General features: G+C 32.4%; 1 protein-coding gene across 1 annotated transcript in view; it reads left to right on the top strand.

Annotated features, from left to right (window-relative positions):
* LOC128678147 (uncharacterized) overlaps positions 1-27,436 on the top strand; it is a 114,782-nt gene that overhangs the window by 45,890 nt on the left and 41,456 nt on the right. The gene's annotated exons all lie outside the window — the stretch shown is intronic.

Below are 27,436 nucleotides of genomic sequence, written 5' to 3'. Positions count from 1 at the left end.
GTGGCGAAGTGGTAAAGTGCTTCCCTCTGAACCGAGAGGTTCCGAACCGATAGTAAGATCCCCGGTCGGGTCATGATGGAAAATGATCTTTTTCTGATTGGCCCGGGTCTTGGATATTTATCTATATATGTATTTGTTATAAAATATAGTATCGTTGAGTTAGTATCCCGCGTAACACAAGTCTCGAACTTACTTTGGGGCTAGCTCAATCTGTGTGATTTGTCCTAATATATTTATTTATTATTTATAAATAGACAAATTGATGTCAAAATGAATTAGACCTACACATTTTACCGAATATAGGTATGCAAATATAAATAAATAAAGAGGAGCATGCATCCACTACAAATCCAAAACAAAAAAAGAATTATAATATATGCCCTAAATTCTATCCGAGTCTATCATTAAAGAAATCATTTAAAGTAATAACATTTATCAATTAATAAAGACTTGAGGTGCTTTTTAAATAGATTTAAATTTAAGCTTTTATATTGATTTGGAATTTTGTTGTAAATTTTCGGTGCCATACATACTATGCTATTACCGAAGTACTACCTAATATATGCAAAATTTCAAGAAGAATACTGTATTAAAGATGGTTGAGTAAATAGAGCGTGTAAATAGAGGTAACAAACAAACAAACTTCTTTGGCATTTATAATATTAGTAAGGATTAGGATAGATACGACAGACAGAGAAAAAATTCAACATATTTTTCATTTTTATATACACACAAATTCAAGATTTTATTACATAAAATATAGTTAATTATTTTCTTGCGATTATCTAATCGCCACTGATAAAAAAAGATATACGAAAATCACATGTGTATGTATGTATGTATGTGTGTAATAATACTTTATCGTATCATAGTAATAAATCTGGGTATTGAAATGAATTCATAGCAATATTCATGGCAAGAATTTATTTTATCATTTATCCCCAATATAGCAATAACGTTTCATATTATTATGTTACACGTAATTAATTGTGCCAGTATTTAATGCGCAATTAAGTTTTATTGTTCGTAAATAGGTTTATCATTTTACAAAACTGTAAGTAATTGGTTTTATTTAGGAATTATATAGACGTGCAAACGCCGGTGATGTGAAAAACAATTAGTTTGTTATGATAAAATTATTTAACTTTGTCGTTAACTTTAAACGGCGCGCCGCCATGTTTACGAAAAAGGACTATTGTACTTTGCTTTTTTTTCGCAGGTCAAAGTTGACTTGTGTAACGTGCACTAAAACAGTAGCGCTATTATATAGTAAACATTATATAGTAAAACAGTGTAATTAAAAAGGTTAAATATAAAGTTGGTTCATGAGACTTTATGTCCGGAAAAGAACGTCGAATGCACTCATATGAAAGAGACAAAATTAGCCTTGTCTTGGGGCGGATCCAGTCCTCAGAAACTGAAGGTCAAGGACAGGGTCATGGATACACCACTCGGACGGCAGACATCTAAAGGTTTTAACTATTAATTATTTGGAATTTACCAAGAAACAACGCAATATATAAAGGTCGTCCGACTAATGATGTCTGTCCGCAAATTGTCGGTAAATCTTGTATCGTACGATATTTGCAAGTAAATTGTGTATTTTCAATTAAACAGCTGGCGTCAGGCCAACGACTAGTGCTGAAGAAATAACACGCAATTATTTTAACATTTTATAGTAAATTAGTAAGGAAATAACATCGTTTATATCACAGTGTACTTTTAGCGTTTTCTAAATATTTTTTCTTTATCTTACTGTTTCTCTTATCTGAGTGTTTTGGGTTGCACTCTCAGCCAAAGCTTCGGAGTTCCTTTGTCCACTTCACGTTTCTTTGTTATTATCATTCGTAGGAGATGGGATATGGCCAGATAAGAATTTAGGTTGACGACAAATGTCGCGGTACTGAAAAATGAGCAAAATTCTGAATCAGTTGATAGTTCTCTAGATCAAAAAGTACTTATTTAATGAAATATGAATACTAGTCGATATAAGGTAATCACGAACACGTAGTAATCCCCGATGCGCCTGCGCTGCTACTGTCAAATGCTAATGACCAATCCCTGCATCGACGACTGTTGCGATAGTGACGGGCAACGATATCGATGAATATTTTTATAAACAAAAAACAAAACTTTCACATGTAATTATTTACGTGATAATCTTAGTGATTCTGAAACTATTAGGATTCAATTAAATTTAATATTTATTTATTTATTATTTATTGATTATTCTGATATATGATTTAGGATTATTTTCCTATTTTTAAAGGCAAAAAATGTATGAACTTTAGTGGATAACTCACGTCTCTAAAACCTGTAGACAACGCACGCAATCCTTCATTTGAAATAGAAAAGTCATCGATAAACATATAGTAAAACACGAGACCACACCAATTACCGTGATGAGAGTCAGAAAATTATTACCTTCGTTGGCCTACCTATAGCTATCTCATTCCAACACCACTGAATATCACAGAAGAGTGAGAGAAAGCGAATCAAATGACAGGTTCACTTGTAATTGAGCGTATTCTTTTTGTTTCAAGTTGACGCCTGCAGACTCCTGCTTTCCTGGTACTTAAGGAAAGTGCTCGTACTGTTATTTTATACTCAGTTAGTAATGATATCTTCTTACGATAAAAGATAACGTTTAGTGAACTATGGATGATTAAAATTATTGGATTTAGAAAGTGGGGCTCTTTATTATTGATATATATATAATAATAATCGATCAATGAGTTAAATCAACAAGACTATGCGCTACTTTGGCGATATCCGTAAAACATGGTGGGCCAAAACTTCAAATTTTCGAAATTGTTTGTTAGCAAATGCTACAAAACATTTCAGTCTACAATAAAAATTATAATAATACTCTTATATTTCATCGCGTTTAACTTACGAGATCTTTAAATACCGTCCCAGAGGACACAGAATATGGATCTGTTGAAATAAAAACAAATAAAATAAATCAAACTCAAACAATTACAACGGCGTCACTATTAATTAGTCACTCTCAAAACTAACGTATCGCGAACAATATTTCAAACATACTCGAGAAAACAAGGCATTATGACAAATGAATTCCATAAGTCACCACCGAAATAGTACAATAGAAGCTCCAACATAATCGTAGTCAAATCTTAAATGAATATAAATGAGGTGGGGACAAAAAGCACCCTAATTTTAAGTAACTAAAATCAAATAAGTTACAAGACAAAACGCTACTTAAAATAAATTTAAAAAAATTCGACGCGTCGACTTTAGATTGATGTTGAAACTTTTTTGACAAAAGATCCCCTTTGGAAAATAAATTTGGGTGTAATTATAGTTTGGGTACCGTTGAAAGTTGAGTTAAGACAGGATCATGTAAATTTATTGGTCAAATAGTAATAAATTTGGGACTGTTTTGTAGAGATAAAGATTTCTCATTTGCTCTTGTAGATTAGTTTTTAACAAAAACAAAAAGGGCTGTTAAAGATCGTAAAGATGTAAAAGGATTAATAGAATATTCATTTACAATAATTTAAATTTTAAACAGCAAAAACTTTAGTAAAGGCATAATTAATACATATAATAAAATTTAAGAAAGGTCAAATTTGTACATTGGATATTTTTTTTAAATTCTTCATGGAATATACTTAGTTACTGATATAGATGACGAAAATATAGTTTTGGAAATTTTTGTCTGTTTGTCTGTCTGTCTGAACGCGCATCACTAGAAATCTCCACCGATTTGCTTGAAATTTGGTATGTAGGTACCTTATATACCGGTTTAACATCTTAGATACAATTCATTCCGGTAAATAGTCAGGTTCCCGTAGGATAATTGAAAAACTAATTATGAATCAAAAATGCCTCAGAATCCCGGGTTAACATCTTATAGACATTTTATCCCGGAAAATGAGAGGGGTCCTGTAGGAAAATTAAAATAACAATCCACGGAGCCGATTTACTTTAAAATTTTGTAGAAAGGTGTAAACAGAATATAAACATATTGTTTTTATCGATTAAAGTCTGGTATAGATATAATGGGCGCAGTATGTATCAATATATCAGTATAAAACTCTTTCGTTACTGAGTGACTGACTGACTGACAGACAACGTACACCCGAAACTTCTGGGCGGGAAGCTGAAATTTGGCATGTAGGTGAGCACTAAGAGAGGATTTTTGGAAATTCTACTCCGAAGGGGGTGAAATCTGTAAATATGAAAGTTCTACACCGTTGAAGTTAGTGACTTGAAAATTTGGAATTTGGTTGTTTACAACAAAGTAATGAATACGTGTTTCCGATTTTTCTGAAAATTAACCCTCAACCCCTTCATAAGGGGGGTGGAAGATTGTATTGGACTTAATACAATTTTCAAGATAAAAAGCTGAAAATTGGCACACTTACTTTTTGTAGCAAATAACAGTAATAGTAAATACAAAAAATGTAGTAAATAAAAAATCGGGACGTAAAACGTCATGGAAAATGGGACGGCACGCGTTGCAGAAAGCGGTGCGGGAAATGGAACGGGACGGTATACATTGCAAAAAACATGATGGCACAATATGTAGGAAACGATACGGGATATTTACTTTACATTACATAGCAGGAAGCGGGATTGGACAAGTTTGCGGGACGAGACACGCAGCAGGAATTACTGAGATTTTGCTATGAAATACACGCGGGCGAAGCCGCGGGCAAAAGCTAGTTGATAATAAATTTATGATTATAAAGAATCGAGCATTGATTAATATCTTATAACATTAATCTTGGGTTCCCGTTTTAGCAGATTGTGTGCTAACTACTCTCTTTCTATCACTCCCTCTCATATCCGCATGTCCCAAGTTTCGTACGGAGATGTGACGCCACAAAGCCCGGGGTCAACATAAAAATAACTTTAAAATCTTGAAGATTCATAATTTTACAACCAGCTAACAACCTGACATCAACTCTACTTGTTGCATTCAGCTGCCTAGACTGTGTGTTTCTAAATTGCCTCGTTCGACATTCGCCAGATGATAATTATACAGTGATATTCTAAGACGGAACCTCACGCTACAGACTGTGCTCAAACGACTAAATAATTTATTTTTCGAAGTTTACAATTCAAGTTTTGCATCTAAATCAATATCTCATTCATTTCTGCAGCCATACAGCAGTGCTTGTATTGTTATGTTCGGTTAGAAGGCTGAAAGAGTTAGTGTAATTACAGGGCACTGTGGTAAAAGACGCTAGTCCGCAAAATAGACAACTCGCGTGTAGACAACACCCTCGATTTTGCAGGCTTTGACAGGCTGTAGTGACCACTTAACATCAGGTAGGCTCCATGCCTGCTTCATAGTATAAATAGTCAATAAAATATAACATAATATGTTGTAACTACCACATCAATATTCCATCTTCGTACAAATTGATGCCCGAAACTTCACTGTCATACATCCTATATCAGGAAAGTAGCTCATCAGAATGCAGCTTAGGTCGATAAGAGTTCATTTTAAAGTCAATAACGACTGGGATTCAAATCGCTTTTCGACTATTACAAACTATTTTAATATTGGATAGGTAATTTTCGGGAATATGAGTTGAAACAGTTTGAAGTCTGTCCTATTTTTTAGACAAAGTATGTAATATCACGTAATAACATTTCGTTAAATAAAAAAGTAAATGCTCAATTAAAATCATATGTTCATATTTGAAACTTGAATAAATTTTAAAAAATATATCAATGAGTAGATTATAATTATAAGAGAACATAATAAAATGATCTCCTTATTATTTTGTGTGTTCATTCAACTTTTATAATAGACAGGTTACTGTCTATTATAAAACTAACTATCAATATTATTACAATTTCAATAAAAAATCAAAATCACATCTCTGTCGTTTAAATTTTGGACTCGTAGTCTTAAAAATTAATGTCCAATAAAAGGAACTTTTAAGTCTTTCGATAGTCCAGGTTATCTAGAGTTGGTTTTGCGTCAATTTCCTCCCAACGACTGGTGGTCCATAAAAAATAATGGTGCAGTCAAGCTTAGTGCAGCCGTTGAGGTTCAAATCTTCGGTGATTGTGGAGATTGAGGTAATGCTAACTTTAAGGGTGGTACGTGGCTAGAATTTTTTTCAAATTAAACTAACTGGATGTAGTTTAAAAGATATTTTTTTCAATACTTATCAAGATGTTTTAAGATTCGAAAATATCAAATATATTGATCGACATAAATACATCTATGTCCTTTGGCATCATCGACTTTATCTGTGCGTGAACTATTAAAAGCAGACCCTGATATCTGAATCTTCACAGCTAAGAAGTCAACCTAAACACGCTCAGATGACAGCTCGATTTAATTGTCTTACATTTTAAGAATCACAAATTTGGAACCTAATGAACTTGCGGAAAGAACACAGCAAAACCTTTTTTCCAACCAAAGAGGTTTTTGAGAGACGTTGTTTGACAATTTCGAAAATGCTCTCCGATTTTGTGTCGCGTCGCCGCAAGCTCATAATCTTCAAAGAAAGTTTCGCTCGAAATACAACAACAAGTGCCCATTGTTCTACTCGAGACTCCAGTGATACGTTAACTTAAGTCATAATGCTACTTTGTATCTTTTATGCGATAGTTAGAGGCAATGGTCTGCTAGCTTAGTTTATTTATGTCTTCAGTGTAAACTCTCTCAAGAGTATGAACTCGTTTTGCTCAATCATATGAATGAAAAATTGAAGTACAATCACCATATTTGTTTAAAATTTTATTGCAAAAATTTACTTGTAAAACATTTTTAATAAAATTAAATTGCAATAAAATTTGATCATCATTGATATTATTTATATCAGTAGTTATTTACTTCACAATTAATATTAGATTCTAATATTGATTTAATTTTGCTGAATTTAGATTAAAGTTAATTAACTTTAGTTTATTTTCAATATAACTTTTGTCCGAAATAATCGTTGTAATGCTATCTTATCATACTACTACGTTGTCATCTTTCAACTTTGTCAGTTGAAGCATTTTTAAAACTATAAAATATTTTTCACGTCCATAAATAGCAAATTCAGTTCTTAAATAAAACAACAGCAGATCTACGTCCAAGAAATCTCATTTACCTACCTCAGTCCCAACTCATAGACGTCATGTCGCATTCCCCAAATTCCTTATTAAACTAAAAGCAATGTAGTTTCCGAAATACTTTAAGGGGACGTCATTTAACCTGAAATTAAAATGTCGAAAATCAATGTTGGTGTCACCCTGTCGAGATAGGAGAACGTTTGTCATGTTGTTGGGACGAATTTTTTAACTTTTGGGGTGAAACCTCGGTGTCTGGAAATAGATCCTTAAAATTGACTGGCTAATTGGCTTCTAATTTTGTTTTGTTTGTAATTGTATATGCTGTTTTGTCCATGAAATTTTATTTTGTATTAATCTGGATGATGTGTTTTGTTTGATGAGACGAGATAACTTTACTAAGACCTCTGCCGCGTTGGACAATGAACCTGGATCGATAAATAAGAAAAATTTAACTGTCGTTGACATTCCTTTTTCAAGACAATTTCGAAATATAAAAATTTATAATTACAAAAATAGAAAGGAATATAAATAGGTATCAAAAGAGTTCGCAACAAATATCATATACGTAATTATGATAAGATGACTCTGAATTTTGACCAATATTTTAGATTAAATCAGTCGACAAACCGTTTCACAGTTTTGTAGATCATGTAAATCTTCAGTGTATTGATTTGTTCCCGAAAAAAGTTGAAAAAATCTCTCACAGTTACAATGTTGCATTACAGTCTTTGAATGTTAGTAATATAATGTTGGTATGTACTTCAATAAAGTACAAACTTTCCCACAGTATAAAAATGATTCAATAACAATATTAATAAACATTTATCAATAATAAGTCTACAAGTGTTCGAACAAGACGTCAGAGTACTTAATACCTCGAGTGGCTAGTTCAGTAGTTCCCATGTTGCCCAAAATAGATGTAACAAAAGTTAATGGAAAACAAAGTGAACTGGACAATAAAGAACTATTTCATATCGCTCCTAATGTAGATAAAATCATTAGGTTAATATAACAACAGAAATCAAATTTACAATTAAGTTTCGTTAAGAAATGTTACTCACAAATGGAAAGTAATTATGACTAGAGTCGATATTAATTTACATATTTTTATTTATTCTTCAAACTCCATATTGATTAAATAAACTCATTTCGAAGCTTAAAATTAATAGAGTTTTCTCGGTAAGTTACAAAAACATTATTTAATAAGTAAATTTTGTATTCATTATCAATTTTGTATTCGTAAATAATTATTTACGAATAAAAATGTCTGTTTAAATTTTGTATTCATTATCAATTTTGTATTACAATAATAAATACAAATAATGAATACAAAATTTAAACAGACTTTTTTATTAAGTAAATAATGTTTTTGTAACTTGCGAGAAAACTCTATTAATTTTAAGTTTAAAAAGTCTAAAGCCTAGTCCCTGGCAGTTACATTTCTAATTATTATAACAATTAGAAATGTAACTGCACGGCGAAGTAATATAGTAAAAATATTGTTGTTACATTCTTTTGTAGCAAAAATAACTGTTTTAGTTACTACTTTTTATCCCAGCTTTAAATTTCCAAAATAGCCTTGTACCATCGTTCACCACACACCATTAGAGGCTCAAAAGACTTAAGTTTTGTAATAGTAAAGCATAATAATAGCAGTTTAACATCACCAGCGAGTGCGGTGATATATTTTTATTTGATCTCGTAAAAAACATCTGAGCAGTAGATTAGTGGGGATAAACAAGGGCCAAGTCATTGTTTTATGTTTATTATTGGGAGGATTAGAACATTTTTTTATTTAAATTATTATTTCCTCGTCACTGCTTCTAAACTTTTGATAGGCACCTACGGTTTAAATATTTTAAATACCAAGATATGAATACTTACATGTGTCCATACTTATTATGAATTATTAGTACATACACGATCAGATTTTACTTGAAAATGGCCAACGAGTAGGTATCATAAAGAACACTCATAAATTTGGAATTAATTTTACTATTTCGCGTCTGAGCATTTTTCTTGTTTTTCCGCAGCCATAGATTATCGGATTGGTCCAAGGTGGGTCCGCTGATCATACAACTCAAAATATAAATAAGATGATCACGAGTATTCTATATACTTTTTTAAATATCTGTTTTACTGGCTAGAAAAATTAAATTCGTAACAAAAGTTTAGAAAAAAAAAACTATTTATTTCTCAAAACATTATATCGTTATATATAATACATTGAGATTTTCTTTTAAGCTAAAATATGCTTGCGTAGAAGCTAATATAAAATCAATAAATTGTTCAGAGAAAATAAGTGAGTATGTAAGTTTTTATAATGTAATTAGTATAATAATAAAATATAAAGATGGAATGTCTGAAAAAGTAATTAATATCCAATATCGTATTAAAACGAATAAAATCTCTTGTTAGTGGCTTAACATAAAAGAAAATTATAGACTGGACCTTTTACGATCGTAATTAAATAAAAACAGATCATAAACGAACATACATGGCAATTATCAAACGTCACCCACACAATAAAAACATTATTATATTACGAAGCACCATTTCAGTCGCCAGTTAGTCTGCCCAGTTAGGTTTAGTTATTTCTGAGTAGTGACACACACACAGCTGGCAATGATCTGTTGCGAAGGTATTCGCTAATGCTACCGTTTCTAGATCTGCATCCTTGAATGCCACATCGTCATTCCATTCCAGACCTTATTCTACAAGTTCCAAGGACGCTAATTCTAGCCCAACACGAAATCCTATTTCTATTTCGTTTTTGGGATCCCTTTTTGGGATTTCATTTGAATTTGAATCTTCACGTCCATATTTTAAAGTCAAAATTCCTTTAGTTTCTATTTCTAGTAATGTTGTTTTATCAACACCTAAATTTGTATCCTTGGGGGGTACTATTGCTAATTTAGCAACAGCTAAGGTTACTTTCGTATGTTGTGTTTGTAGAATATTCTGGATTTCTGTTGGAAAATTTGTTTCGCTGCTTAAACTTAAAGTTTGTTATTTTAACATTTGATTTATCAATGCTAAGTTTTTTATTTGGCAAATGCTTCATTTTCAACTTATGCGAAAATCACAAATATTTATTGCACTAAGAATAGAAATATAATACTTTCTGAAACGGGCAAATAGAATGATGTCTATTTGGCAAATATTGCCAAAATGGATCGGCAATATTTTTCAAATTAAACAATATATGCCTTTTTTATTTGTTTTTAATATTATTTTAAAGTCAAAGAAGAAAGAGTACACATGTAAAATATACTTGAAATGAAATCTCCGTAACTGTGACAACAAGTCGAACACCATGCCATATTTGCGAAGGCTGGACGTGCGCTTGCGCCGAACAAAGAACGCGCCCCGCAGTCTACACGTGTTTCAATATTTTGTGTTAATAAAACAATGTGATTTATGTTGTTAGTCACAGTAATCCATGAGGTAAACAAGCAAATAGAAATATGTCTATTTATGCAATACTTCTACTTCAGTGGTGAAATAATAATTGCAAGTTTGACACAAGATAATATTATGCTTATATCCGGTAGACAGAATAAATTGCAATTAGAATGTAATGTCTCAAGCAATAAATATAAATATATTAGTACGAATCACACAGATTGAGCTCAATCTGTGTTATTCGTCCTAGCCCCAAAATAAGTACGAGACTTGTGTTGGATGGGATACTAACTCAACGATACTATATTTTATAACAAATACATATATAGATAAACATCCAAGACCCGGGCTAATCAGAAAAACATCATTTTCCATCATGACCGGGGATCAAACACGGGACCTCTCGGTTCAGTGGCAAGAACTTTACCACTCCGCCACCGAGGTCGTCAAACGTTCAACGAGGTCGAGAATGTTCTATTTCATTCAAAATAAAATTTGTTTGCTTGAGACATTACATTTTAACATTACTTTAAATTAGTAAATATATAAAGACACAAACTGGGTTCTTTCAACGTCTTCGAAACAATATTGTCTCAAAAATTTATTATGAGTGAATTGATGCAACGACCCTCTCTTATCTGAGCGTGTTTTCGGTTTCTTCCTCAGCCGTTAACCTTCAAAGTCCAGGGTCTGCTATTATGAACTGAATCGACTATATACCCTAAATATACCGACATCTTCATCGTATTTATTCCTGGCTAAATGGTCATTACGTAAAATGAAACACATACAACGACTTTCTTGGCACTATTCATGGAGTGGTTTGCCACTGCCTTCTTTGTAAGTGGGACTTTTCGGTTCACAGGCGGGCGTCTTAACCCAATGGCCACTACAGCTTCCCTCTACATACACTTTACAGTTACCTGAATGATAAACCTCAATATCGGCTTGCAAACAAAAAATAATACAGATTGATTAATGAAAACACTTTCAATGTTGACAATCATGCATACATCATACACATCTGTCAAGAAACTGTGAGAAATATTGCTACTTGTGAAAACACGTATTCACATGACGTCAATAATAATTTACTACGTTTGTATAAAGCTTGTAATGCCAAGGACACACATTGCACTAAGCGATTTCCAAGTTTCCATTTTCAGTACAACATGTACATTAACAAACATATCAACGTCATTGAAAATGCCGTTGTTATAACCAGATATAGGTTCATGAAGGTAAGCTTCAAATGCAGTCGATTGTACAATGCATGAACCTGTTTACAATATTGTACGATATTTTATAACATTATCTACATCATTCGAATTGAAGTTTTATTTCTTTCTAATTAAAGTTGCTATTCAAACATCAACAGCCGCATTTACGTCTTTGCTATTATATTCATCATGTGCTATAGTAATCAAGGTCTTCAACTCTTGCAAGTTGAATGTCAACGTTTGTTTATATTATAATGCAGGCCTAATAGATTATTTCTGACTGCACGTGTGCATTTATAAGGCCCTTGATTATTACATGAATATTGTTGATTTTCTTGTCCATTTGTTGAAAATGTTTATCATTTAGCGTCGTAGTTTATATAAACTAATCAGGGCACTACAGTTTGGTTAAAATGATATAATAAGCAGAAAGCTCAGTTAAAGTAAATATTTTTGATTTTTTTTGATTTTTTTGATTTTTTTTGAAAGTTGTTGCGTGGGGTTCCGCCGTAGAATAGGACCACTTTATATACCTACTCATGTGAATGTCATACGAGGTGACTAAGGGACATACAGCCTAGACAGCTGATAGGCAACAATGGTATTCCTAAGGAGGGACGTCAGGAAGGCGGCCGTTTGTAAAATCTCAGCCAAGAGTTCAATATTTTTAGGTTTTTTTTTACGCTGACCCAGGCTTCGCGACTTCACAACCCCGAACTTAACCGGGAACATGCAGAGATGATACAATAAGCAGTTAATCTTTAATAGAACAATAAACGTCTACAGATATTATAACAATTAAACTTCCTTTGTGGCTCATTTAGTGTAGGTTATGGTTAAAATGAAAATAAAATCAAATGTTCCTAAATTACATGTCATTGTGCAATGTGTTAGTAGTGCAATTTGTTTGTGTACTTTTTAAGATAAATCTTGAGTTTTGACTAATAATTTAAAAGTTAATATCGTAAATATTAAATACATTTTCCTTGCTTAGGAAAAAATAAATATTTAATAAAAGTTGCATGAAAGCATTGTACTAAAATGTAAGACAAGAATCATTACAATGACGTAACAATTTTTAGTTTGACACCATGACTTAGACAACATAGCATTGACAATCGTGAAGCTAAAACTTGAAAAGCTAAAAATAAACAAGTAAAAGTAATTGAAAGGAAACATAAAACCAAAGCAAAACATGGGATAAGTTAAAATGATAAGAGTTCACTACGCTATCGAGGCACCCAGGAAGATGCAACTAAAAATATACTGTGAAGGAAACGTCAAGTCCGCAAACCAGCTCAGACCGGTTCGGTAAGGGATAGCAAATCTTCCATCGAAGTTGCGCCTGCTCAAGTTATAAAAGGATATTCTACACTCAAATTGAAACTTTCATTTCTATTTGGGCAGGTATAAGGGAACGTTTATTCACGTAGACTAGCTGTTGCTCGCAGCTTCGCCTGCCTATGTTTTATTTCAGGTCAATAACTTATAATAGCTATTCAAAATTATATAGGAGTTAGCGATACGGTTTAATCGTGCAAGCGTCACCGTTTACAATTATAAATTTGATATAGATCTGTTTATTGGTAGATATATATTGGTAGATATAATTTCATGACGACCGGTGTAAAAACTTACTTTTACTTAATATACTTCTCTAAACTTTAAAGGAAAAGATAGCTACAAGTTTATATATGTATTAAAATTATCGTTGTTACTTGTTTGTCCTTCACGCTAAATTTAATTACTATTTTTTTACCCCAGACGACAGGAGGAAGGGCAGTTACAAGTTGAACGTGTTAATCAATTTGATCTATTAATAGATTTTGATCCATTTTTTCAAAGATAATGTAATCGCCACTGTTCTTAGCTATATTTGAACAATGTGCATTCAGCCGTATGGAAACCGTCAGCTTTCTTCTAGCAGATGATACTAGCAACTTCGGAAACGGGGGTTTTTTTTACATTTTTATTTTCCAACACATCTCACGCTTTACGAGGGTTTAAAATATTTATAAAGTTTTTTAAAGATCATTTTTTCAAGCGTTGGTTTTTCTTAATTGTTTATATTTATTGGTTTACTCGATGTTCGTATATACCCTGCGTGCGAGTCCCGTTATTTCTTGCAGTGTTACGCCTCAAACAAATTCAGGTGTTGCCCATACTCAGCTCCCATCGACAGTTAGCGTACGTACGTGTCGATGTCTTTCTGATTTTCAATTTCGATGGCATGACTGTATGGTTTGTTAATTTTCGTAAAAATTCTGTTAGCGTATGATGGTAATATTTTTTTATTTTTCATTTATTTCTTCAAAGTACTTACCTACTCTGTTAGAGCTTCATTTGTGGCATCGTCGTTCTGTGAAACTACTTAATTATTGAAGCTCGAAGACCCATGATGAAATTAATTGAAAATAGCCAAATAATATATAGTTTCTCAATTTTTCTTTTATTTTCCGCCTGAAATGTCGTTTGCCACTACCGAGGTAGGTACATTTGCAAGCAAAATTTAGTCATTTTCAAAACTCGTCACTAGTTATTTGTTAAAACTTAATATATTGCTGCTAATACTGGCATTACTGCAAAAATTCTATGCACTTTATTACACAACTTTGTAGCATAACAGTCACTGGGAGTCGTAACTTCTTTGGATCAATTCAGTAGCCGCACGCAATATCATTCTGCGAAGAAGATAATTGGTGTTTCGATCAAAACAAACTACACTCATAGAAATGCATGGACACGTAGCCTCGTAGTGGGGCGAATGACCGATTGTGTCAATACGTGCTTCAAATATTTAAATCTGTGAGAAATTATTAGTTTTAAGGCGCTAAAGGGACGGACAATTTGTGCTGTGTATTGAAATTCAATGTTCTAATTAGTTTTGATGTAAATTAGTATAGGAGAAACAACATATACCTAAGGAAGGGAAGTATAATAATAACAAATATACATTATATACCTAATATAATAAAAAGAAATAAGGTTTAATTACCAAAGCATGCCCGCAAAACCTTATAACTTATACTGATATCCGTATTCCTCATGGCTGAGGGTCGCGATCATTACGTGGAGCGTAACACATACAACAGCTTACTTACAATTAGTAGTCATTCAAGAATAAATAAATAAATCTATTATAAATAAATCTATTAGGACAAATCACACCGATTGAGCTAGCCCCAAAGTAAGTTCGAGACTTGTGTTACGGGATACTAACTCAACGATACTATATTTTATAACAAATACATATATAGATAAACATCCAAGACCCGGGCCAATCAGAAAAAGATCATTTTCCATCATGACCCGACCGGGGATCGAACCCGGGACCTCTCGGTTCAGAGGCAAGCACTTTACCACTTCGCCACCGAGGTCGTCAAAACTACTGTTACTAAAATTAAAACCGTCTGCAGACGTTGGACAGACGTACGCACAGATGTTCGTGACCTACGTCAACGTGGGGCCATTTCTCATAAACCAATCGGGTAAACAATTCTGTTAGGGCTGTTAAACATTCTATTTCGGTATACCTTTTAATTCCTTTACAAAAAGTTCCTTTACAAAACATTTCCTTCTTAAAAAGGGCAAAATTTTACATTTTCTATTTTTGGATCTTTGTCCCGTTAAATCAATTTAAAATGAGCCTTCTTCTAATTCTTCAAAAATGATTTTTTATATTGGAGTAATAATTAGTTAAACACTACCACTACTGGAGTTAAATGTCTCCACTATAGATTTGCGCTTAGACCAGATGAATGTGTCCAAATGAAAAAGGTTTACAATTTTATTTATTGCTTTTAGCAGTAACGTTCTAAAGTGGAATTTTTATAAAATTAAGATTCGGCTGCGAATTCACAACCGCTTTTGCCTGGTCTCAAATATTTGCTCATCTCCCAATATTATTAATAGTTAAATTTATTCACCCCGTGGCAGCCCTATTTATGAAACTGGAAATAACTGAAATAGTAAACAAATTAACTATTCAACGTTATTGTTAGTTCTTGTTTACGCTCGCTCTTTGCTCTTTGACTTACCGGCGATATTGCTTTTTCTTAGAGGTGAAATTATAACTGTTGGCAGAAAAAACAGAAGTCGAGAAAATAAAACAATATTGTTTGTGTGTTGGAAACGTTTAGCTATAACGACAGCTTAAGAAGCAATGTGGTGCAGTGATGTACTACTAGTATGATTTCTATAGATCTCTCTCTCTCTCTCTTTCTCTCTCTCTCAATTTTTTTTTTAAATAAAAAGCATTTATTGGCAGTTTCTTGGCACATTAGAAAAAACATAAAACCAAAGAGCACCGCGTTGCGCGGACCATCCATCAGCTAACTCGCCATCGAGCTCGGCGTGAGCCTGTGTCTCGAATGGAAACAGCATCGTGGATGTCCCTGCAGTGCGGAGATGAAACATGCACAGAAACTTAAAATAAGACATTTGAAAAAGGGTACAATAGTTCCCAAGCTAGAGTAATCTGTGCTTTGGGAAACCGCGCAATAGCATTAAACAATATAAAAATGAGATAAGTAATAGGTATATAATAAAAAGTAGCACTATGTAGTCATAAATTCGACGACCTCGGTGGCGCAGTGGTAAAGTGTTTGGCTCTGAACCGAGAGGTCCCGGGTTCGATCCCCGGTCGGGTCATGATGGAAAATAATCTTTTTCTGATTGGCCCGGGTCTTGGATGTTTATCTATATATGTATTTGTTATAAAATATAGTACCGTTGAGTTAGTATCCCATAACACAAGTCTAGAACTTACTTTGGGTCTAGCTCAATCTGTGTAATTTGTCATAATATATATTTATTTATAAATGCTCCCAGCCGCCAGTTCACGTTTTTTTTTTCCATTTAGATGAAAACGCTCAAGAGTTTTCTTGGTTGCAACAGCTGTTAAGCGACGAATCCCCGGACCGCTTTCGTAATTCTTCTCCACTTTGCAAGATCTTCTGCATCTCCAGTTAGATCGTTAACATGCATAATATCCTGCTCTGTTATATTTCCACACATTATTTCCCTCGATATAATCATCTGTGCGATTTGTCCTAATATATAATATATATATTATATATATATAATCATCTGCGTCGCAGCACGACTAGTTTTCTGCGACTATCTGCTGAATCTGGACCTTTTTACATCATTTGTATTTACACGTTCAATATCAAGTACTATATCGCTACAGCACATTGCTCATCGTATTTTTATTTACCATACTATTCATTTACTAAAGTATTTCTGAAAGTTCCATATACAAATTGATAGTGAACAAAAGATAACTTATATATAAATTTATCTCGTGAACAATGTCAATAACTTTATAGGTATTTATTATAAGCATCTGTTTGCACTTGCAGTTGAAATGAAAATGGAATAGTTATATGTACAACTAATTATAACATTCTGAACCCATTATGGTTACCAATAAGCACCCTTGTGGGACCATTTGTGTGTCGGCTTTTAGCCATTTGTTGAGTCCACACGAGTTAAATGGTCAGTCAGGAGTTGGCACATTTTGAATTCCTACGTTATGACTTCTCTGGCAGTTGTTTTGTTTGCCCGCGGCTCCATCCACGGTAACAAGTATACTGTGCATTTTTCATTGCATTTTTAGAGGTTGATTACAAAAATAGTGGTTAAAGCCTGTGAAATATTCCATCGACGCACCCAAGAAATGTTCTAACGACGTGAAATGTATCCTTAGCATAAATATTTTCATATCATGAGCACAAATTGCATAATTGTTTTTATATAAGTACTAAAATCTTTTACAACTGTTATTTACATTCATGAGAATCAAATCACTAAATCTAAAAGTCACCCAAGATTTTTCAACCAGAATTTTCAATCATGCTCCATCATATTTTTAGAAATCAGATTATTTTATAGTGGACTTACTGCGAATCAATTAAATATTGTTACAGTCTGATTCGTGATTTTCTTAGGAAGTATTACAGTCCACTTCAAATCATGCTGCTCTACATGGACCTATATGTAATGAATATAACAGCGAAATTGCTTTGTATTTGGGTGTGTTGATGTGCTGTAGACTGTGCTTAAATAAATCAACTTTTGCTTACTTTACGATCTGCCCACTCTTTCTTGAAACTAGAACCACCTACGTGATGTAATGGTTTATAGTCAGAATTTAAATACAGTCCACAGTGATTGTTTTTACTTGAGAGAACTGATTATATTTATGTTGAAATACATTATACAAATCTCAAAACAACAGCTATAAAATATTTTATAATAAGTTAGTCTCGTGACCTTGCTTTAAAAAATTATAATGTTTCTATATATATATATATATATCCTAAATTTACCCCTACTATATTTGTAACAAAACCTACAACGAAAATAAATATAATTTAGGAATGTAATTTCCACTGTAAAACCAAAAAAAATCCATGCAACTCACGATATACCTATGTTTGAAAAAAAGTGCTTTGATTTTGAAAATTGATTGTAATAAAGTCTGGCTAACTAGATTTCGTACTAAAAGTATATATCTTGACTTCATTGATAAATTATATTAGCAAAAGCAAATCATTCAAAAATACTAGAAATATATGTAAATAAATTACATTACCGCCATTTCAATCATCTTCTAGTAATTATAATCGTAATCAAACTACACTGAGCCTATCTGAATTTAAAGGGTTTTAACCATATAATAAATAGTATATAATGATATATTTATTAAACACTAAACTGAAGTTATTAATTATAAGTAAAATAGCGACAAATCACGCAGATTGAGTTAGTCTCAAAGTAAGTTCGAAGCTTGTGTTATGGGATACTTAAGTTATATATATTCTCATACACATAGATAAACAAACATCCAAGACCCAGGTCAATCTGAAAAAGATCATTATCCATTTTAACCACACTGGTGATCGAACTCGGAACCTCTAGTCTAGAGCAATGTGACATGATGACCATTAAGCTCCGGAGGTCGTCGATGAAAAGAAAAGTTCCCAAAATTGCATCAGCAATGAAATCTTTAGCCATATTGAAGCCAAATGTACGTTTTGAGACAAGTCCGGTCCATGTGGCCTGGCCAGCCCATTCGTGGACCGCTTGAGGTCAATAACTTACGGTAGCTACATTTAATACAATATAAATAATGTTTGGTATCGCTCGTAACATCACGCTGGAGAAATTGATGGAGCGGGTTTTAGTACCGACCTCTTTTTTGTTTTGGAAATTTGACTAAACACTTTTGTGATGTGGCGTTTGGCTTGTGTGGATCTTGGGTTTGATGTTTATAATTTGAGAAGTTTAAAGTACTTTAGGAGACTGCTTTAAGGAAAATTAAGAATTATAATGAAAAGACACATACTACCAGGTACTTTGAGTAACTTTTTTAGCGTAAACTTTTTAATGTATCTTCTTTCGTTATAATCTTTTCGACCAAATAAATTATAGTATAACAAAGAGCTATGTTAATTTAAGGCCAAATTATGAATTAGAAGGAAGTATCAATTTTATTAAGTTCATGTTACACGTTCAAAGTGACAAAAGTGAGTTTTTTTTTTTTTTGAAGCAATTACACATCACACAACTTTAAAAGTGTCAAGTTCGTTTTATAATTTAAAAAGTTTCGAAATAAAAAGAATACCCCTCATTTTGATATCGACTCTATTCATATTTAAATTAACTAATGATATGGGAGAAAAGTCTAATATCGTTTTAAAATAATCAATATGACTTAACACTTGGGTGTCAGCATATACGATTTTGAATCATTTATCATTCATACATATCAAATAGATATTTATAATGTATTCACGAGGAAATAAACGGTAGTCATTTTTTTTTATCTTTATAAAAAATATAGACGTTTTATTTTTACGTATTTTAAAATGTGTTACAGGTATTATCTGATCTCGACTTTTATTTTTTTTTTTTTTTTGTTTTAGGTAAGCGATGTGCTTTATGGAATTTGGAGTGTTTAAGGTATTGTAGTATATTAACCAAAGTACAAACTTTATGTTTCATCACAACTGTGATCTGCAATGGTTCTTGCTTAAACAGAAGACAAACAAATTAATATCGGTCTGTGCTTTTGAAATTATCTAAAATCAACGCGTGCGCAGTGACACAGACACTCAAAGTGACAATAAATCAATTTCAGCGCACTGTCACAAAGTGAGACGCATTAGCAAGGCGTATCAGTCAGCGACTAATATATTGTTTTCTTTTTCTTCCTCACGTGGCTAAATATTTCATCACAGTTGTGGTTATGTGGTATTCTGCTTCTATTTATGATGAAAAAACTTTCATTACTTTGGCAAAGTATATTCGTTATGTTTTTATAATAGTTACACATTTTTTTTTATAATAACAACAAAGCTACCATCTGTCGTTGTTACAGCCCCATAGCAAAAATCGTATCCCAATTTACCTCACTTTTAAAGATTTCAACAATGGGATTAGTAGTGAACAGGTGTTCCAATATTATTATTACAATACATTAGTTTACGCATTAAACAAAAAAAAAAGGAAAAAAAACTAAGCTTTCGAGCTCGCTACGAATCAAATCGGTATACGACAATCATTGCTTTACTTCGAAAAATAACACATCTATAATTACATCGCTATTATTTGAAAATCGACCGTAATGAGACGGGCAAAGGTATAAAATTGAAAAAAACATTTCACAGACTTGCGTCGTTTTCACTTGCGATGCGCAAGAGGTCGTTGGTACTCAGGGGAAACTAAAGCACAGGTGTCCAGCGTTCGGTCCGTTAGAAAGAGAGGCACATATCAAATTGTACGTAGCGGGAAAGAGACGCAACGAAAATAAACGTTGAACTTGTATTTTTTTTCTCTTGCTCTCCCTCGCCTATGTTCGTGACGGATCTTTGTATTTTTTATTTCGTTTTGTTCCTCAAGCAGCGCCTTTTTGGCTTATTTTGTTGCTTTTAGCTATATTTTAGTCTAAGTTGACCAATTAAAGTCATTTTATTTTTAGGTTTGAACTAAACTGAGCTTATCCGTCCAGTTTTTTGTAACTTTTTAAGGATATTTTGATCTTCAGAATAGGTCATTGGGTAAAACTGGTTTTAGCAAGTCAACTTCAAGTTATTTTATTTAAATGTATTGACCGCCTGCAACTATATTTATTAATAAGTTTATATTGATAACAATTTATAATAATGATACTTTATTATCATTTTCTATTTATTATACAATATTTTATGATTTTATGTCAACTGAAAATGCTCATTAGTCTGAGCCACTATTGCAATAGTCAGTTTCTTAGTTGCACATAAGATATTCCAAAACTCCGATTATGTATTTTTTTTATTACAAAAAATTTCATGGTAACGGTGAAACGCTCAAACCTACACAAGTTTAGCTTTATTATTTCTTTTTTTCTTAATTTAACTCCAAATAAATTGCAGAATTATAATGAAATATCTAGATTTTTAGATTGTTGTCTCTCCAGTTCTTTAATATAGTAAAAATATAATACATTACAATATATTATTACGTTTACATATTTACCCCCTCGCTCAGTCTGGTGTAAAACTAATCAACATAGTATTACAGCTTATTATGTGAGGATAAAAAAGTATTACGTCACCCTAATGATTTCTTTGTGGAATATCGTGTTATTTCGGATTTGTCGTGTTAGTGACATCGTGGTAAATTGGTATTACATGCGTAAATAAATTCATTTAGATTGTGGACTGTAATCAATGTATCAAACAACGACTACATATTTTATTTGTTTTTATTTTTTACGTTTGGTTAAGTTGCGCAATGCGCAACGCGCATATAAATTGTTTTTGACATTGAATAAATAATCTATTAAGGTTAATTTTTTTATTGTTTAATTTATATTTAACCAAACTTTAATATTTTATTCTTTAGTTCCTATCGGTGGATAAATATTATTTCAATACAATTATAAAAATTAGACATAAAAGTGAGTGTTTTTCACTTTGACGTTTCAGTAGCTTGTTAAAATTACTAAAATTATATCCATAAAAAATATATAAGCAATTCAATTATAGCGCATAATTTGGAAATCCTGCGCAACTGTTGGAAATATATTAACAATATCTATTGAATAAATAATAGCATAATCTCATAGTTTCTTAACAGCTAAAACTGGTTTAAATTTAAATTGCTTTAATTATGTTTATAGGCGGATTTTATGTTAATTTTCAATACTTCATTAGATGCAGAGACTGCCAAACTTAATATTTGTTATATAAAATACTTTTAATACCTATTTGCATCTGTTTTGTTGTCTTTATTGTTAACGTAAAAGTCTTTATTTTTTTAATAAAAAAGAATATTTAGCTCCTTATCCTAAATTACATGTTCAATACGCGTACTTAAAACAAGAACTCACATTTAAATAAATGCCATAAAAATACAAAACGAAGTACCATATCTGTCACGACGCGTAATTTTCATGTGGCAATGTGTACCGTTAGCAAAAACAAAAGACTACCATCTTTATATTACACTCACATTTAAATTTCTCATGCCATTTTCAATCTTAATCCTTAACAAATAAGACCGTATATTCATTTTGGGGTGCTTACTTCTCCTGCATTGCTGACAAACTCGAGACAAATAAACATTAGGTTCCGTCAAACCAATTTATATCTTATCGCGTTGTCAATAAGGTGTACAATGGCTTGTAGGGAATGAAAAAAAATTGTTTTCATAGTGCAAGTATAGTGATACAAAAATAATAATACAAAGATATAATCCGAGATACGATTATCTCGCTTATTACTGTACCACTTCGTTGTTTGTGCTGTGGGTGATTGTTTCTAAATTGCGTGTAGTTTTCTAGGGGAGTGAAGGATATTAAGCATTATTCTTTAATTTTTGAAACATAATAAAGTAAAATAATTATATGGACGTGTGCCTTAAAAAACCACGATAAATTATCTCAAACTTTTGGAAACATAAAAAAAGCAAAATAATTCATGACAAGATATTCATGACAAGATATTCATGACAAGATATTCATGACAACATACAAGATAGACAAGAAGAAACATGGACAAGACGTATGCTTTATAAAACCACTAAATAGTGTGTCTTAAATAATATTTTTGTTCATTTTTTTTTTGATGATCGTAAATATTTTTAAATTAAATGTCTGCAATACGCTTCTTTATTTTATAACAGTGTCATTAATAGAAGTATTCACATAGGTCCCCGTCTTAAAGCTACCTTGAACATTAGTTTCAAAAGTAGAAAAATAAATAATTATATTAGGACAAATCACACATATTGAGCTAGCCCCAAAGTAAATTCGAGACTTGTGTTATGATCCTAATGTCATTTATATTATCTATTTAAATATGCGTGTGTTTCTAAGAAATATTCGACATAAATTACAAATCGAATTATAAGATACAGATTATAAACCATGCCCCTTTTAACTATACAAATGATATATCTCCACCAACATAGTATTAATTAAACCATAGCAAATTAGTTTTCTATCCAGCCTACCTGACTTAAAAAGTAAACTTATCGCAATTCATTGCAAAATCGTCTCTATCGCCCTCACACAGAGTTTAAAACGTAATAACTTGACATACGGTTCTCCCGGGCTAAGGCGAAGCCAGTTTTGTACGTAAACACTATACACACACACAAATAAATGTACACACACAGGTACAATGCGTAAACCCAGTAGTAAGCCAGTTTATATGTAACTCAACAGTAATAACCGAAGTAGGGACAGCAACTCAATTTATAATCACTTCAAATTTGTAAGTAAAGTAACGCATTATAAAAAGTATTTTATTTGATTTTATATATATGAGATTTTTTGCCATGAATGGTGATGGTTCCTTGCAAAAATTATTATTTTTAATTTTCACAAATGTCCATTTTGGTTTTACTCTCAACCTGAAATAGTTCTTAAGTTGTTTTTATTTCTTAATTACTGTATGTGTACTAATTAACAGACAACCGAATGAAAACATATATAATCATATTAAATCATAATTTAAATCTACATTAATCAGGTTATTATTTAATTAATTGCTATATGTTCTTTTCTCATTTCAAATCACTTTCATATTTCATCATAACTTTTTTGTAGACCGTACCCAAGCCTCCAAGTACATGGAACACGTGGTTCGATAAAAAGAGAAAATAATAAACCCTTTAATTTATGCCACGATAGTACTTGTATCTCGAAAATAAAATATATCTTTTTTTTTTGTTTCCGAAGCCTTTTTTGGGTCACTGGCCTTTTGAGATGGCCCTTGCGATATGTCTATGTTTTAACGGTTTTTTGGTACTAAATCAACGTTTTTGTTTATCGAGCTATGAGATTCTGATGAGTATTGAATACTAGTTACAGTATGTTGAGTTACCCTGCATAAATATATATCTATGCGGTGTTGTTAGATTTGATGTGCTGTCGACTGTACTTGTTTTCTAAAACTTTCATCTATGCTAATATTATAAAAAGTAAGATTTGTATTTTTGTTTGCAATTAATAAATACCGATTTTGATGAAATTTTCCACAGAGACAGATGAGACATTCAGTAGTCACATAGCCTACTTATTTTTTATGGTTTTATTCGAGCTGGGCCGGGCCACTAAAGCTAGTATAAAATACAAAATGCTGATTGTAAAAGGCAATTAAAGGTAAAGACTATAAACTAGATTTTATTTCATAGATTATTCGAGATAGCAATCCATCACCACTTCAACAGATAAGCCAATACGCAATTAAACGTAGATGCTTGTACCTCACTTTTTTAAAAACTCTGTATGGTGATACAGATTGGTTGGCTGAATAAATTATCTATCTATCTATCATATAGTAGCCTGTGAGTTTCACAACCCTTATCCTGTAAGGGATAAAGACTATTAAGTCTTCGCTACTTCGGTCGTGTAACACGCTGTGAGAATGCCATGGAGGACCTGGTGCTGCGGGGCAGAATGGATGGAGTCAGATCTCATGAGAAATCCCCTCTGCGTTGGATCGACCAAATAAAATCTCTCAATGAAAACGTACACCAAGCATTTGTTTAAGAAAAAAAATAAGAACTACAGTCCTATTCAAACAACATTGCCAAGAGCACACGAAAACGAAAAAAAAAACGTCTCTATATAATATAGAACTATTAATTCAAAATTAGTCCGTAATAAGTATAATAACGAACGGTAGCTACCAACACCTACATAAGACGCGTAACAAATCGTGTTGTAGAATCTGATATCATTTATAACGGTTGCGACGCTGTGCCCAACACATATCGATAAAATCAGTCTCGAATGTTATAAATTAATGTATTTGGATGTTGATAAATTTGCTGTTTTGAAGCCTATTAAATGAGAGTCTCTAAGAATATTTATTTGTGAGACATAGGTAAGTACATTGTAATCTCTGTACTCTGTACTCTGCGCGTGTAATATATACTTGATATTTAGTTATGTCATAGAAATTGAAAATGGATTCGGTTGTATTGATTGCAAAAATGTTACAGATAACCGTTTGATAAATAAAAATCATTAGCTTTAGTTGTTATTTATTCCTGTTATTTTTATATTTGTGTACTTGTACAAACATACGTACATTACAGAGAATTAAACGCACACAACTTGTGTGTACACACACTCGCACAACTATAAGTAACTAATTTAGTGATAGAACTGTGTAAATTGATGTTTAAAAGACTGCTCTTGACGATGCAATCAAGACCGCGTGCAAGAACTGTGATATTTTTTAACGTAGGTATAAATTTTAGTCATCTTAACATGACATGGCCACTTAACTCGAAAACTTCAAAATTTTCATTACAAATCAAAACCGCAGCTACCTGTGTTGCATACGGGTAGAAAACCATAAAATTTGGGCTAAAATGTTTTGAATTGGTTTTGGTTGCCGCGAATAAATTCCGAAATACGGGCCCGTTTTGAGACGTTTACGATATTTTTATTGACCTCTTTAATCCTTATGGCGCGCATATCAGAAACTTGATTATACTTAATTTTCTTTTTAGTTCGATTTCATAAGCAAGGGATGAATGTTTGACGATTTTACATAATGCCATTTAACAGAAAATATCGTCAACAACAGACTTTTTTATTTTAATGGCTTAAAAATGACTTTTTTTTTTCTTTTTTTTTTTAAAGTTTGTAGCGTCGCTGCTGTTGAACGTTAACAAGAAAATGACATTTCAAAATTCATTTGTAGGTACTTATTTTATACCTGCCAAATGAAATCAATTTCATTTATTCAGAAATTCGACTTTCACATGCACTTCTCCACATCATATTCTAAATTAATAATATTTACCAAAGCTACAAACTACTAGCATTTTAGGACGACCACTGCTGAGAAGAAACTTTTAGGTAACCATAATTTTGTATCCATATTTTTTTTAAGTACATACATAGCTTAAATTGATTTTTTTGAAATTTTTTAAATCGTACATCCTTGCTGTGGATAGAAACTTATTCTACAAAACTGTTTACTTTTACATAATAACATGATAGTTAAATCTGCATATAGGTACTTATAGTAGGTCGTTTAGTCAAAGTTAGTCAATCATAATCCATCCACGTTGAGTTTGACTAAAACTGACTAAAGCCCTCAATTAATTACTGCATTTGACATGTTAATTCCTTCGAACCGTGAAAAAAATTAAACAAACAACTGCCAAACAGTTTTAAGCTTCTATAATTAAGGGCGAGATGACAAAGACAAGTCATCATTAACTTTTAAAGTTGGACTCAACATAGGAGACAATGCTTGTGGGGAATTAACATTTGAAAGGGTGCGTAGACCAGTAGCCACTTTTAGCTGTTTCGGTGAAAACAATATACAGTCGGGCGACTTTTTTATCTGTGACGACTTATTTACTAAAAGATTAGTCGTGATGGCGTGTGCGTGGGTGATGTCATTCCAGGCGACTAAAGGACGCATGCCATAACAGCCGAGTGGCAACAATAGCATCGCCAAAGAGGATTGACGTCAGGCAGGCAACCGAATGTAAAAGTATAAACAAATATTTTTTTTTTAATTGTAGATTTTTTACGCGAAATCTGGGATTTGGGGCGTTACAACTCCGAATGTAACTGAAAATACGTGGGGATGAAAGAGAGACGATTATTCGTTAAGGTTTCGGATTTTGATCTGGATCTGTTTAATGAGAAATCATAGAAATCGTAGTAAAGGAAAATATTTCTCTGCCAAATTATAATTGTAGCTCCAACAGTCTCCGAGCTAAGCCGATGACGGACGGACAGACATGAGAAATGTATACGAATTCCTTGTTTACTTCGGAACCCTCCTCTTTCATCATATCTATATATCGTTGCATATCAACAGCTTAGAATCCCTTAGTAACTTTGTACGATATCCACGGGAGGATATGGTCCTTAGAGCGTCCTTAGATGGGGCGTTTAAAAATCGCTCGTCTGCCTTTCCTGACTGCATCTAGAAAACTATTTATTATTCATGGCTGTATGCAGGCGCAATAATTAATAAGTTTGAGGTTTGTGGGATTTGCATACAATGCCACTACGTCTCGCTCACGGAATATATCATTTAGATAGTGATGTTCCTATATGTGACAGTTTTGTTATGTTTTTGCGAGGTTTTCTGTAAATAGAGACGTTTGGATGAATTTTCGAGCGTTTTGACTGCCGTCTTTATCGTCCTTCAAATAAAATTCATCCATTCTAAAATCTTAAAAATCAAATGTTATTTAAATTTTACACTACTCCCAATGCAATGTAAAAG

The sequence above is a fragment of the Plodia interpunctella genome, chromosome 19, assembly GCF_027563975.2.
Source record: "Plodia interpunctella isolate USDA-ARS_2022_Savannah chromosome 19, ilPloInte3.2, whole genome shotgun sequence".
Lineage (NCBI taxonomy): Eukaryota > Metazoa > Arthropoda > Insecta > Lepidoptera > Pyralidae > Plodia > Plodia interpunctella.
This window is presented reverse-complemented; position numbering and strand designations above follow the sequence as displayed.